Source organism: Pleurodeles waltl, chromosome 10 (genome assembly GCF_031143425.1).
Source record: "Pleurodeles waltl isolate 20211129_DDA chromosome 10, aPleWal1.hap1.20221129, whole genome shotgun sequence".
NCBI lineage: Eukaryota > Metazoa > Chordata > Amphibia > Caudata > Salamandridae > Pleurodeles > Pleurodeles waltl.
In genome coordinates, this window is record NC_090449.1 from 325,945,456 (window position 1) to 325,958,215 (window position 12,760).

Consider the following 12,760-nt stretch of genomic DNA (forward strand, 5'->3'; position numbering starts at 1 on the left):
TGTTCATGACGCTCAAAGCTGAGCCTTCCGGAACACGATCTCTTCCCTTGGAAGAAAGGAACTGGGATCACTTTCATTCCAAGAGGTGATTTCAGAACTGGACCCGAAATTACCATGGAGAAGCACTGTGCATTTAATGTTCCTACGAGCACTGCTGCTCCAGCACAGAAAAGCAGTTGCAAAGAAATCTCGCATACCTTCATGATGCTGAACCGTCTCGACGCCAGTATAAAGCATGTATTGCATTGCAACATGACATCTTACAAGAGTGAAAAGCAGAAATACTCCTGTTTAAAACACAGACTGAACCTATAAAGGTAGGGGTTTGTGTGGGATTTGAACCAAGGTCCTCTCACACCCGAAGCGAGAATCATACCCCTATACCAACTAGACTGCCGCTGCATAGTCATTTGAAATATCTTCTGAAGCGTCTTTCCGAAAAGCAGGGCCATTTGGAGGCTCTCTCTCTCTAAGCGTGCCATAGCAATTGATGTTTTCTGTCAAGGATTTTTGTTTGTCTCTAGCAAGGCAAGAGGTAGTCAAAATGCCCTGTGCCAGTGAGCTGAACTAGGGCACTGATGTGAAAAGCAGACCCTTTCTGGTAGTTGTAACCCGCTGCAAGTCATGGACCCTTGCACCTTAGACTTCCCAACCAGAAGCACTGAAGGGCCTGCTAGCTCTTGAGCCAGAGGAGCATGCCTCTTGGATTCAAGCACACTTGCTCGATCAGCGCTCGATCAGGCGAGATCGATATTAGTGGCTCATAGGCCTGAAACACTCACCTGGGAGACGCAGGGTGGCTGATTTCCCGGAATGGCCCTTGATGGGGAAATCACCTCCTTTCCCCCGCCTCATTTCAGAATTGTGTGCTAGTCGCAAGACAGTGTTCAGGGGTTCATGGGTACTGCCTACTCCCAGCTGCCTCTCTGTCTTCTTCATGTAAATTGCAAGTCACGAGGAGGCACCATTGCCAATATGCTCCGCCCACCTAACCAAGAAACCTAGTTTGAGCTTGTCTGCCTGTGTTGTTGCAGGGGCAGTGTCTTCTTTGCCCAAAAGGTGGCAGGAGAGCCTCACTTCAAACGATAGAATCAACTGCTTAAGTAGAAACCAGCATGGTAGTTACTGTCATAAAGTGCAGCTCTAACAGAAGGTGTGCCTGAGACGCCCCTTCCAGTAATACACAGAATTTTGATTGAGGGCCCAGCCGATGGGTTGGTGGATTTCTCCTCACATGCCACAGCAGCTTCCAAAGATAGTGGTGTGAGGAGCTGGCTCTGCAAGCAGAGCAAGATTTAAGGGAAGAAAATACACCTGTCAGAAGTGGGATTTGAACCCACGCCTCCATGAAGAGACCAGAAGGCTCAGCTTCACTGAAGATCAAGCTCTCTTGAGTCTGGCGCCTTAGACCACTCGGCCATCCTGACAGCCAAAACAGTGTGCAGGTCGGACTCTTCAGTCTGCACTTGTTGATTTTGCCGCTTGCAATGTTCCTATCAAAGTCACAGCTTTAAAGGCCCCACAATATAACATGGCCAAGAAAAAAAAAAAAAAAACAGAACAAGAAACAATGCACATGCACGACCACCGAGGGATGCAGATAACTTTTTAGCGTCCTGCAATAGTAAAGCACGTTTTACACAGGTCACAAGTTTTTAAAGGTCATTTCTGTCTAAGTGTGCATTGAGAGAGACTGAGGTTTTAGGGAGCAAACACAAAAGCTGCTGCTGCCAAGTGTTTCTGCCCGGTCTCGAACCGGGGACCTTTCGCGTGTGAGGCGAACGTGATAACCACTACACTACAGAAACAAGCTTGCTGGTTTGACTGAAGGAGCACAGTTCCCCTCATATGTTTGCACGATTTCCTCTATACTTTATCAGCAGTTGCTTGGAATGCGAGGGGTAAGTGTGAAAATTGCAGCGGTGTCAGCCAGCATGCATACACTCAGACGTCCTGAAAAATCCCACAGCTGCGGGCAGAGACAGACAAATATCTGATGCCTAAATGCCAGGAAGGAGAGCCTGTGAAATCATCACACAGGGCGCACTGAGAGCAAGCAGGAAGGAAGCCAAGGCATTGTAATCCATTTTTCGCCTGAGGCAAAAAATATGTTTTGCGCAACAATGCTTCGAGTGGAATGAGAAATGTTGAGGGGTTGTGTATTTTGAGCAGGATTTGATTGTTTTCCGCTAAAATGGGCTTGTCCGGGATTTGAACCTGGGACCTCTCGCACCCTAAGCGAGAATCATACCCCTAGACCAACGAGCCTGGGCACAGAAATGCAACGGCTCCGACCCTGCTCGCAGGGTTGGTGACAGAGAGTGGGAGACTACATCCCAAAGCAAGAAACTGCACATGGTGCTCTCTTCTGCAGTACGACTAGAGTCATTTGCATGGTCTTCATCGAACATGACATAAAAAGCCTCTATCCTTTAGACATTTTGGCCCAGATTTACAAGAAAATGACTAAGCGCGACGCTGTGCCAAATTTGCAAGCCCCACGCACCGTCATTTTCAAAATGCAGGGAAGCGCCGTATTTAGTAGAATACAGCGCACCCCTGTGCTTCCCCCTGCGCCAGCTCTAAATTAGCTGCTGAGCGCCAACGCAGCCGTTCTTGCACCATGGTACAAGGATGACTGCGTTGAGGGGGAAATTGTTTTTGTGCAGGAAGGGACACCTTCCTGCCCAAAAAACAAATCTTCAATGGTGATTTGCTCTTACTTCTATGTGTGCTGCAGAATGCATCACACATAGAAAGAGCAAAAACAAGGAGAAATGAAAACATTTCTCCTCAGTGCGCCACTCTAACGACACCCCTGGGATGGCGTTGGATTTTGGTGCTGACGCAGATTTACGCCAACTCCTAAATCTGGAGCAGCATCAAAATGCTATGGTGTTGCTGTGGCACACTCCCAACAACACCCATTGCACGCCCCTTCCAGGGAACGCGCTGCGTGCTAAGGGGCCGTATTTACAAGGTGGTCTTAAGCCACAAAAAGTGGCTGAACGCCATCTTGTAAATACCGCGCAGTGCATAGTGCCACCGGGGCGTCACTAAAAGTGATGCTCCGGTGGCGATAGGGCCTTGTAAGTCTGGCACTTTATTTGCTCAAGGTGTGTGTTCTTGGTGAGGGCAGGAAAGCTATTTTCGCTCTCGTACCTTCCTTCCTTGGCTGGCTTGAATGCTGTAGGCTCAGGCTTCATTGCAAAGGTCAAACAGTGAGCAACTGACTGCCGTAAGCTGGCGCAACTCCTCTTGGTGAGCTGTGACAGATGCCCCAGGAGCGTAGTACCTCACGATGGTGAGGGATAGACACAGTCTCTTTTATCTCAGCTTGCCTGTCAGGTGAGGCAGGAAATGCAAATACTGTGAAAAAGCCCAGCGACTCGAACCAGGGACCTTTCGCATGTGAGGTGCGCATGATAACCACTACACTAGACAAACAGACACACTTGCCGGCTTGCTTCATGTGGCTATGCATTGTACTGGAACCACCACACTATGGAAACAGACACACCTGCTTGCTTTATGTGGCTATGCATTGGACTGGGATGCAAGGATGAGGGCCAATGTTCATGACGCTCAAAGCTGAGCCTTCCGGAACACGATCTCTTCCCTTGGAAGAAAGGAACTGGGATCACTTTCATTCCAAGAGGTGATTTCAGAACTGGACCCGAAATTACCATGGAGAAGCACTGTGCATTTAATGTTCCTACGAGCACTGCTGCTCCAGCACAGAAAAGCAGTTGCAAAGAAATCTTGCATACCTTCATGATGCTGAACCGTCTCGACGCCAGTATAAAGCATGTATTGCATTGCAACATGACATCTTACAAGAGTGAAAAGCAGAAATACTCCTGTTTAAAACACAGACTGAACCTATAAAGGTAGGGGTTTGTGTGGGATTTGAACCGAGGTCCTCTCACACCCGAAGCGAGAATCATACCCCTATACGAACTAGACTGCCGCTGCATAGTCATTTGAAACATCTTCTGAAGCGTCTTTCCGAAAAGCAGGGCCATTTGGAGGCTCTCTCTCTCTAAGCGTGCCATAGCAATTGATGTTTTCTGTCAAGGATTTTTTGTTTGTCTCTAGCAAGGCAAGAGGTAGTCAAAATGCCCTGTGCCAGTGAGCTGAACTAGGGCACTGATGTGAAAAGCAGACCCTTTCTGGTAGTTGTAACCTGCTGCAAATCATGGACCCTTGCACCTTAGACTTCCCAACCAGAAGCACTGAAGGGCCTGCTAGCTCTTGAGCCAGAGGAGCATGCCTCTTGGATTCAAGCACACTTGCTCGATCAGCGCTCGATCAGGCGAGATCGATATTAGTGGCTCATAGGCCTGAAACACTCACCTGGGAGACGCAGGGTGGCTGATTTCCCGGAATGGCCCTTGATGGGGAAATCACCTCCTTTCCCCCGCCTCATTTCAGAATTGTGTGCTAGTCGCAAGACAGTGTTCAGGGGTTCATGGGTACTGCCTACTCCCAGCTGCCTCTCTGTCTTCTTCATGTAAATTGCAAGTCACGAGGCGGCACCATTGCCAATATGCTCCGCCCACCTAACCAAGAAACCTAGTTTGAGCTTGTCTGCCTGTGTTGTTGCAGGGGCAGTGTCTTCTTTGCCCAAAAGGTGGCAGGAGAGCCTCACTTCAAACGATAGAATCAACTGCTTAAGTAGAAACCAGCATGGTAGTTACTGTCATAAAGTGCAGCTCTAACAGAAGGTGTGCCTGAGACGCCCCTTCCAGTAATACACAGAATTTTGATTGAGGGCCCAGCCGATGGGTTGGTGGATTTCTCCTCACATGCCACAGCAGCTTCCAAAGATAGTGGTGTGAGGAGCTGGCTCTGCAAGCAGAGCAAGATTTAAGGGAAGAAAATACACCTGTCAGAAGTGGGATTTGAACCCACGCCTCCATGAAGAGACCAGAAGGCTCAGCTTCACTGAAGATCAAGCTCTTTTGAGTCTGGCGCCTTAGACCACTCGGCCATCCTGACAGCCAAAACAGTGTGCAGGTCGGACTCTTCAGTCTGCACTTGTTGATTTTGCCGCTTGCAATGTTCCTATCAAAGTCACAGCTTTAAAGGCCCAACAATATAACATGGCCAAGAAAAAAAAAAAAAAACAGAACAAGAAACAATGCACATGCACGACCACCGAGGGATGCAGATAACTTTTTAGCGTCCTGCAATAGTAAAGCACGTTTTACACAGGTCACAAGTTTTTAAAGGTCATTTCTGTCTAAGTGTGCATTGAGAGAGACTGAGGTTTTAGGGAGCAAACACAAAAGCTGCTGCTGCCAAGTGTTTCTGCCCGGTCTCGAACCGGGGACCTTTCGCGTATGAGGCAAACGTGATAACCACTACACTACAGAAACAAGCTTGCTGGTTTGACTGAAGGAGCACAGTTCCCCTCATATGTTTGCACGATTTCCTCTATACTTTATCAGGAGTTGCTTGGAATGCGAGGGGTAAGTGTGAAAATTGCAGCGGTGTCAGCCAGCATGCATACACTCAGACGTCCTGAAAAATCCCACAGCTGCGGGCAGAGACAGACAAATATCTGATGCCTAAATGCCAGGAAGGAGAGCCTGTGAAATCATCACACAGGGCGCACTGAGAGCAAGCAGGAAGGAAGCCAAGGCATTGTAATCCATTTTTCGCCTGAGGCAAAAAATATGTTTTGCGCAACAATGCTTCGAGTGGAATGAGAAATGTTGAGGGGTTGTGTATTTTGAGCAGGATTTGATTGTTTTCCGCTAAAATGGGCTTGTCCGGGATTTGAACCTGGGACCTCTCGCACCCTAAGCGAGAATCATACACCAAGACCAACGAGCCTGGGCACAGAAATGCAACGGCTCCGACCCTGCTCGGAGGGTTGGTGACAGAGAGTGGGAGACTACATCCCAAAGCAAGAAACTGCACATGGTGCTCTCTTCTGCAGTACGACTAGAGTCATTTGCATGGTCTTCATCGAACATGACATAAAAAGCCTCTATCCTTTAGACATTTTGGCCCAGATTTACAAGAAAATGACTAAGCGCGACGCTGTGCCAAATTTGCAAGCCCCACGCACCGTCATTTTCAAAATGCAGGGAAGCGCCGTATTTAGTAGAATACAGCACACCCCTGTGCTTCCCCCTGCGCCAGGTCTAAATTAGCTGCTGAGCGCCAACGCAGCCGTTCTTGCACCATGGTACAAGGATGACTGCGTTGAGGGGGAAATTGTTTTTGTGCAGGAAGGGACACCTTCCTGCCCAAAAAAAAAATCTTCAATGGTGATTTGCTCTTACTTCTATGTGTGCTGCAGAATGCATCACACATAGAAAGAGCAAAAACAAGGAGAAATGAAAACATTTCTCCTCAGTGCGCCACTCTAACGACACCCCTGGGATGGCGTTGGATTTTGGTGCTGACGCAGATTTACGCCAACTCCTAAATCTGGAGCAGCATCAAAATGCTATGGTGTTGCTGTGGCACACTCCCAACAACACCCATTGCACGCCCCTTCCAGGGAACGCGCTGCGTGCTAAGGGGCCGTATTTACAAGGTGGTGTTAAGCCACAAAAAGTGGCTGAACGCCATCTTGTAAATACCGCGCAGTGCATAGTGCCCCCGGGGCGTCACTAAAAGTGATGCTCCGGTGGCGATAGGGCCTTGTAAGTCTGGCACTTTATTTGCTCAAGGTGTGTGTTCTTGGTGAGGGCAGGAAAGCTATTTTCGCTCTCGTACCTTCCTTCCTTGGCTGGCTTGAATGCTGTAGGCTCAGGCTTCATTGCAAAGGTCAAACAGTGAGCAACTGACTGCCGTAAGCTGGCGCAACTCCTCTTGGTGAGCTGTGACAGATGCCCCAGGAGCGTAGTACCTCACGATGGTGAGGGATAGACACAGTCTCTTTTATCTCAGCTTGCCTGTCAGGTGAGGCAGGAAATGCAAATACTGTGAAAAAGCCCAGCGACTCGAACCAGGGACCTTTCGCATGTGAGGTGCGCATGATAACCACTACACTAGACAAACAGACACACTTGCCGGCTTGCTTCATGTGGCTATGCATTGTACTGGAACCACCACACTATGGAAACAGACACACCTGCTTGCTTTATGTGGCTATGCATTGGACTGGGATGCAAGGATGAGGGCCAATGTTCATGACGCTCAAAGCTGAGCCTTCCGGAACACGATCTCTTCCCTTGGAAGAAAGGAACTGGGATCACTTTCATTCCAAGAGGTGATTTCAGAACTGGACCCGAAATTACCATGGAGAAGCACTGTGCATTTAATGTTCCTACGAGCACTGCTGCTCCAGCACAGAAAAGCAGTTGCAAAGAAATCTCGCATACCTTCATGATGCTGAACCGTCTCGACGCCAGTATAAAGCATGTATTGCATTGCAACATGACATCTTACAAGAGTGAAAAGCAGAAATACTCCTGTTTAAAACACAGACTGAACCTATAAAGGTAGGGGTTTGTGTGGGATTTGAACCGAGGTCCTCTCACACCCGAAGCGAGAATAATACCGCTATACCAACTAGACTGCCGCTGCATAGTCATTTGAAACATCTTCTGAAGCGTCTTTCCGAAAAGCAGGGCCATTTGGAGGCTCTCTCTCTCTAAGCGTGCCATAGCAATTGATGTTTTCTGTCAAGGATTTTTTGTTTGTCTCTAGCAAGGCAAGAGGTAGTTAAAATGCCCTGTGCCAGTGAGCTGAACTAAGGCACTGATGTGAAAAGCAGACCCTTTCTGGTATTTGTAACCCGCTGCAAGTCATGGACCCTTGCACCTTAGACTTCCCAACCAGAAGCACTGAAGGGCCTGCTAGCTCTTGAGCCAGAGGAGCATGCCTCTTGGATTCAAGCACACTTGCTCGATCAGCGCTCGATCAGGCGAGATCGATATTAGTGGCTCATAGGCCTGAAACACTCACCTGGGAGACGCAGGGTGGCTGATTTCCCGGAATGGCCCTTGATGGGGAAATCACCTCCTTTCCCCCGCCTCATTTCAGAATTGTGTGCTAGTCGCAAGACAGTGTTCAGGGGTTCATGGGTACTGCCTACTCCCAGCTGCCTCTCTGTCTTCTTCATGTAAATTGCAAGTCACGAGGAGGCACCATTGCCAATATGCTCCGCCCACCTAACCAAGAAACCTAGTTTGAGCTTGTCTGCCTGTGTTGTTGCAGGGGCAGTGTCTTCTTTGCCCAAAAGGTGGCAGGAGAGCCTCACTTCAAACGATAGAATCAACTGCTTAAGTAGAAACCAGCATGGTAGTTACTGTCATAAAGTGCAGCTCTAACAGAAGGTGTGCCTGAGACGCCCCTTCCAGTAATACACAGAATTTTGATTGAGGGCCCAGCCGATGGGTTGGTGGATTTCTCCTCACATGCCACAGCAGCTTCCAAAGATAGTGGTGTGAGGAGCTGGCTCTGCAAGCAGAGCAAGATTTAAGGGAAGAAAATACACCTGTCAGAAGTGGGATTTGAACCCACGCCTCCATGAAGAGACCAGAAGGCTCAGCTTCACTGAAGATCAAGCTCTCTTGAGTCTGGCGCCTTAGACCACTCGGCCATCCTGACAGCCAAAACAGTGTGCAGGTCGGACTCTTCAGTCTGCACTTGTTGATTTTGCCGCTTGCAATGTTCCTATCAAAGTCACAGCTTTAAAGGCCCCACAATATAACATGGCCAAGAAAAAAAAAAAAAAACAGAACAAGAAACAATGCACATGCACGACCACCGAGGGATGCAGATAACTTTTTAGCGTCCTGCAATAGTAAAGCACGTTTTACACAGGTCACAAGTTTTTAAAGGTCATTTCTGTCTAAGTGTGCATTGAGAGAGACTGAGGTTTTAGGGAGCAAACACAAAAGCTGCTGCTGCCAAGTGTTTCTGCCCGGTCTCGAACCGGGGACCTTTCGCGTGTGAGGCGAACGTGATAACCACTACACTACAGAAACAAGCTTGCTGGTTTGACTGAAGGAGCACAGTTCCCCTCATATGTTTGCACGATTTCCTCTATACTTTATCAGCAGTTGCTTGGAATGCGAGGGGTAAGTGTGAAAATTGCAGCGGTGTCAGCCAGCATGCATACACTCAGACGTCCTGAAAAATCCCACAGCTGCGGGCAGAGACAGACAAATATCTGATGCCTAAATGCCAGGAAGGAGAGCCTGTGAAATCATCACACAGGGCGCACTGAGAGCAAGCAGGAAGGAAGCCAAGGCATTGTAATCCATTTTTCGCCTGAGGCAAAAAATATGTTTTGCGCAACAATGCTTCGAGTGGAATGAGAAATGTTGAGGGGTTGTGTATTTTGAGCAGGATTTGATTGTTTTCCGCTAAAATGGGCTCGTCCGGGATTTGAACCTGGGACCTCTCGCACCCTAAGCGAGAATCATACCCCTAGACCAACGAGCCTGGGCACAGAAATGCAACGGCTCCGACCCTTCTCGGAGGGTTGGTGACAGAGAGTGGGAGACTACATCCCAAAGCAAGAAACTGCACATGGTGCTCTCTTCTGCAGTACGACTAGAGTCATTTGCATGGTCTTCATCGAACATGACATAAAAAGCCTCTATCCTTTAGACATTTTGGCCCAGATTTACAAGAAAATGACTAAGCGCGACGCTGTGCCAAATTTGCAAGCCCCACGCACCGTCATTTTCAAAATGCAGGGAAGCGCCGTATTTAGTAGAATACAGCACACCCCTGTGCTTCCCCCTGCGCCAGCTCTAAATTAGCTGCTGAGCGCCAACGCAGCCGTTCTTGCACCATGGTACAAGGATGACTGCGTTGAGGGGGAAATTGTTTTTGTGCAGGAAGGGACACCTTCCTGCCCAAAAAAAAAATCTTCAATGGTGATTTGCTCTTACTTCTATGTGTGCTGCAGAATGCATCACACATAGAAAGAGCAAAAACAAGGAGAAATGAAAACATTTCTCCTCAGTGCGCCACTCTAACGACACCCCTGGGATGGCGTTGGATTTTGGTGCTGACGCAGATTTACGCCAACTCCTAAATCTGGAGCAGCATCAAAATGCTATGGTGTTGCTGTGGCACACTCCCAACAACACCCATTGCACGCCCCTTCCAGGGAACGCGCTGCGTGCTAAGGGGCCGTATTTACAAAGTGGTGTTAAGCCACAAAAAGTGGCTGAACGCCATCTTGTAAATACCGCGCAGTGCATAGTGCCACCGGGGCGTCACTAAAAGTGATGCTCCGGTGGCGATGGGGCCTTGTAAGTCTGGCACTTTATTTGCTCAAGGTGTGTGTTCTTGGTGAGGGCAGGAAAGCTATTTTCGCTCTCGTACCTTCCTTCCTTGGCTGGCTTGAATGCTGTAGGCTCAGGCTTCATTGCAAAGGTCAAACAGTGAGCAACTGACTGCCGTAAGCTGGCGCAACTCCTCTTGGTGAGCTGTGACAGATGCCCCAGGAGCGTAGTACCTCACGATGGTGAGGGATAGACACAGTCTCTTTTATCTCAGCTTGCCTGTCAGGTGAGGCAGGAAATGCAAATACTGTGAAAAAGCCCAGCGACTCGAACCAGGGACCTTTCGCATGTGAGGTGCGCATGATAACCACTACACTAGACAAACAGACACACTTGCCGGCTTGCTTCATGTGGCTATGCATTGTACTGGAACCACCACACTATGGAAACAGACACACCTGCTTGCTTTATGTGGCTATGCATTGGACTGGGATGCAAGGATGAGGGCCAATGTTCATGACGCTCAAAGCTGAGCCTTCCGGAACACGATCTCTTCCCTTGGAAGAAAGGAACTGGGATCACTTTCATTCCAAGAGGTGATTTCAGAACTGGACCCGAAATTACCATGGAGAAGCACTGTGCATTTAATGTTCCTACGAGCACTGCTGCTCCAGCACAGAAAAGCAGTTGCAAAGAAATCTCGCATACCTTCATGATGCTGAACCGTCTCGACGCCAGTATAAAGCATGTATTGCATTGCAACATGACATCTTACAAGAGTGAAAAGCAGAAATACTCCTGTTTAAAACACAGACTGAACCTATAAAGGTAGGGGTTTGTGTGGGATTTGAACCGAGCTCCTCTCACACCCGAAGCGAGAAACATACCCCTATACCAACTAGACTGCCGCTGCATAGTCATTTGAAACATCTTCTGAAGCGTCTTTCCGAAAAGCAGGGCCATTTGGAGGCTCTCTCTCTCTAAGCGTGCCATAGCAATTGATGTTTTCTGTCAAGGATTTTTTGTTTGTCTCTAGCAAGGCAAGAGGTAGTCAAAATGCCCTGTGCCAGTGAGCTGAACTAGGGCACTGATGTGAAAAGCAGACCCTTTCTGGTAGTTGTAACCCGCTGCAAGTCATGGACCCTTGCACCTTAGACTTCCCAACCAGAAGCACTGAAGGGCCTGCTAGCTCTTGAGCCAGAGGAGCATGCCTCTTGGATTCAAGCACACTTGCTCGATCAGCGCTCGATCAGGCGAGATCGATATTAGTGGCTCATAGGCCTGAAACACTCACCTGGGAGACGCAGGGTGGCTGATTTCCCGGAATGGCCCTTGATGGGGAAATCACCTCCTTTCCCCCGCCTCATTTCAGAATTGTGTGCTAGTCGCAAGACAGTGTTCAGGGGTTCATGGGTACTGCCTACTCCCAGCTGCCTCTCTGTCTTCTTCATGTAAATTGCAAGTCACGAGGAGGCACCATTGCCAATATGCTCCGCCCACCTAACCAAGAAACCTAGTTTGAGCTTGTCTGCCTGTGTTGTTGCAGGGGCAGTGTCTTCTTTGCCCAAAAGGTGGCAGGAGAGCCTCACTTCAAACGATAGAATCAACTGCTTAAGTAGAAACCAGCATGGTAGTTACTGTCATAAAGTGCAGCTCTAACAGAAGGTGTGCCTGAGACGCCCCTTCCAGTAATACACAGAATTTTGATTGAGGGCCCAGCCGATGGGTTGGTGGATTTCTCCTCACATGCCACAGCAGCTTCCAAAGATAGTGGTGTGAGGAGCTGGCTCTGCAAGCAGAGCAAGATTTAAGGGAAGAAAATACACCTGTCAGAAGTGGGATTTGAACCCACGCCTCCATGAAGAGACCAGAAGGCTCAGCTTCACTGAAGATCAAGCTCTCTTGAGTCTGGCGCCTTAGACCACTCGGCCATCCTGACAGCCAAAACAGTGTGCAGGTCGGACTCTTCAGTCTGCACTTGTTGATTTTGCCGCTTGCAATGTTCCTATCAAAGTCACAGCTTTAAAGGCCCCACAATATAACATGGCCAAGAAAAAAAAAAAAAAACAGAACAAGAAACAATGCACATGCACGACCACCGAGGGATGCAGATAACTTTTTAGCGTCCTGCAATAGTAAAGCACGTTTTACACAGGTCACAAGTTTTTAAAGGTCATTTCTGTCTAAGTGTGCATTGAGAGAGACTGAGGTTTTAGGGAGCAAACACAAAAGCTGCTGCTGCCAAGTGTTTCTGCCCGGTGTCGAACCGGGGACCTTTCGCGTGTGAGGCAAACGTGATAACCACTACACTACAGAAACAAGCTTGCTGGTTTGACTGAAGGAGCACAGTTCCCCTCATATGTTTGCACGATTTCCTCTATACTTTATCAGCAGTTGCTTGGAATGCGAGGGGTAAGTGTGAAAATTGCAGCGGTGTCAGCCAGCATGCATACACTCAGACGTCCTGAAAAATCCCACAGCTGCGGGCAGAGACAGACAAATATCTGATGCCTAAATGCCAGGAAGGAGAGCCTGTGAAATCATCACACAGG

General features: G+C 48.6%; 9 non-coding genes across 9 annotated transcripts; all 9 read right to left on the bottom strand.

The window, feature by feature from the left end:
• Positions 1 to 1,315: 1,315 nt before the first annotated feature.
• Positions 1,316 to 1,427, bottom strand: TRNAL-CAA (transfer RNA leucine (anticodon CAA)). The gene is made up of 2 exons: positions 1,390 to 1,427; positions 1,316 to 1,361 (listed from the first exon to the last, which is right to left on the bottom strand). It is a non-coding gene; the product is annotated as a tRNA-Leu (tRNA).
• A 308-nt stretch (positions 1,428 to 1,735) lies between these two features.
• On the bottom strand, positions 1,736 to 1,808 carry TRNAV-CAC (transfer RNA valine (anticodon CAC)). Its single transcript has one exon. It is a non-coding gene; the product is annotated as a tRNA-Val (tRNA).
• A 3,081-nt stretch (positions 1,809 to 4,889) lies between these two features.
• TRNAL-CAA (transfer RNA leucine (anticodon CAA)) lies at positions 4,890 to 5,001 on the bottom strand. Its single transcript has 2 exons — positions 4,964 to 5,001; positions 4,890 to 4,935 (listed from the first exon to the last, which is right to left on the bottom strand). It is a non-coding gene; the product is annotated as a tRNA-Leu (tRNA).
• A 307-nt stretch (positions 5,002 to 5,308) lies between these two features.
• On the bottom strand, positions 5,309 to 5,381 carry TRNAM-CAU (transfer RNA methionine (anticodon CAU)). Its single transcript has one exon. It is a non-coding gene; the product is annotated as a tRNA-Met (tRNA).
• Positions 5,382 to 8,462: 3,081 nt separating this feature from the next.
• On the bottom strand, positions 8,463 to 8,574 carry TRNAL-CAA (transfer RNA leucine (anticodon CAA)). The gene is made up of 2 exons: positions 8,537 to 8,574; positions 8,463 to 8,508 (listed from the first exon to the last, which is right to left on the bottom strand). It is a non-coding gene; the product is annotated as a tRNA-Leu (tRNA).
• A 307-nt stretch (positions 8,575 to 8,881) lies between these two features.
• Positions 8,882 to 8,954, bottom strand: TRNAV-CAC (transfer RNA valine (anticodon CAC)). Its single transcript has one exon. It is a non-coding gene; the product is annotated as a tRNA-Val (tRNA).
• Positions 8,955 to 9,342: 388 nt separating this feature from the next.
• TRNAP-AGG (transfer RNA proline (anticodon AGG)) lies at positions 9,343 to 9,414 on the bottom strand. Its single transcript has one exon. It is a non-coding gene; the product is annotated as a tRNA-Pro (tRNA).
• Positions 9,415 to 12,035: 2,621 nt separating this feature from the next.
• On the bottom strand, positions 12,036 to 12,147 carry TRNAL-CAA (transfer RNA leucine (anticodon CAA)). Its single transcript has 2 exons — positions 12,110 to 12,147; positions 12,036 to 12,081 (listed from the first exon to the last, which is right to left on the bottom strand). It is a non-coding gene; the product is annotated as a tRNA-Leu (tRNA).
• A 307-nt stretch (positions 12,148 to 12,454) lies between these two features.
• On the bottom strand, positions 12,455 to 12,527 carry TRNAV-CAC (transfer RNA valine (anticodon CAC)). Its single transcript has one exon. It is a non-coding gene; the product is annotated as a tRNA-Val (tRNA).
• Positions 12,528 to 12,760: the final 233 nt, after the last annotated feature.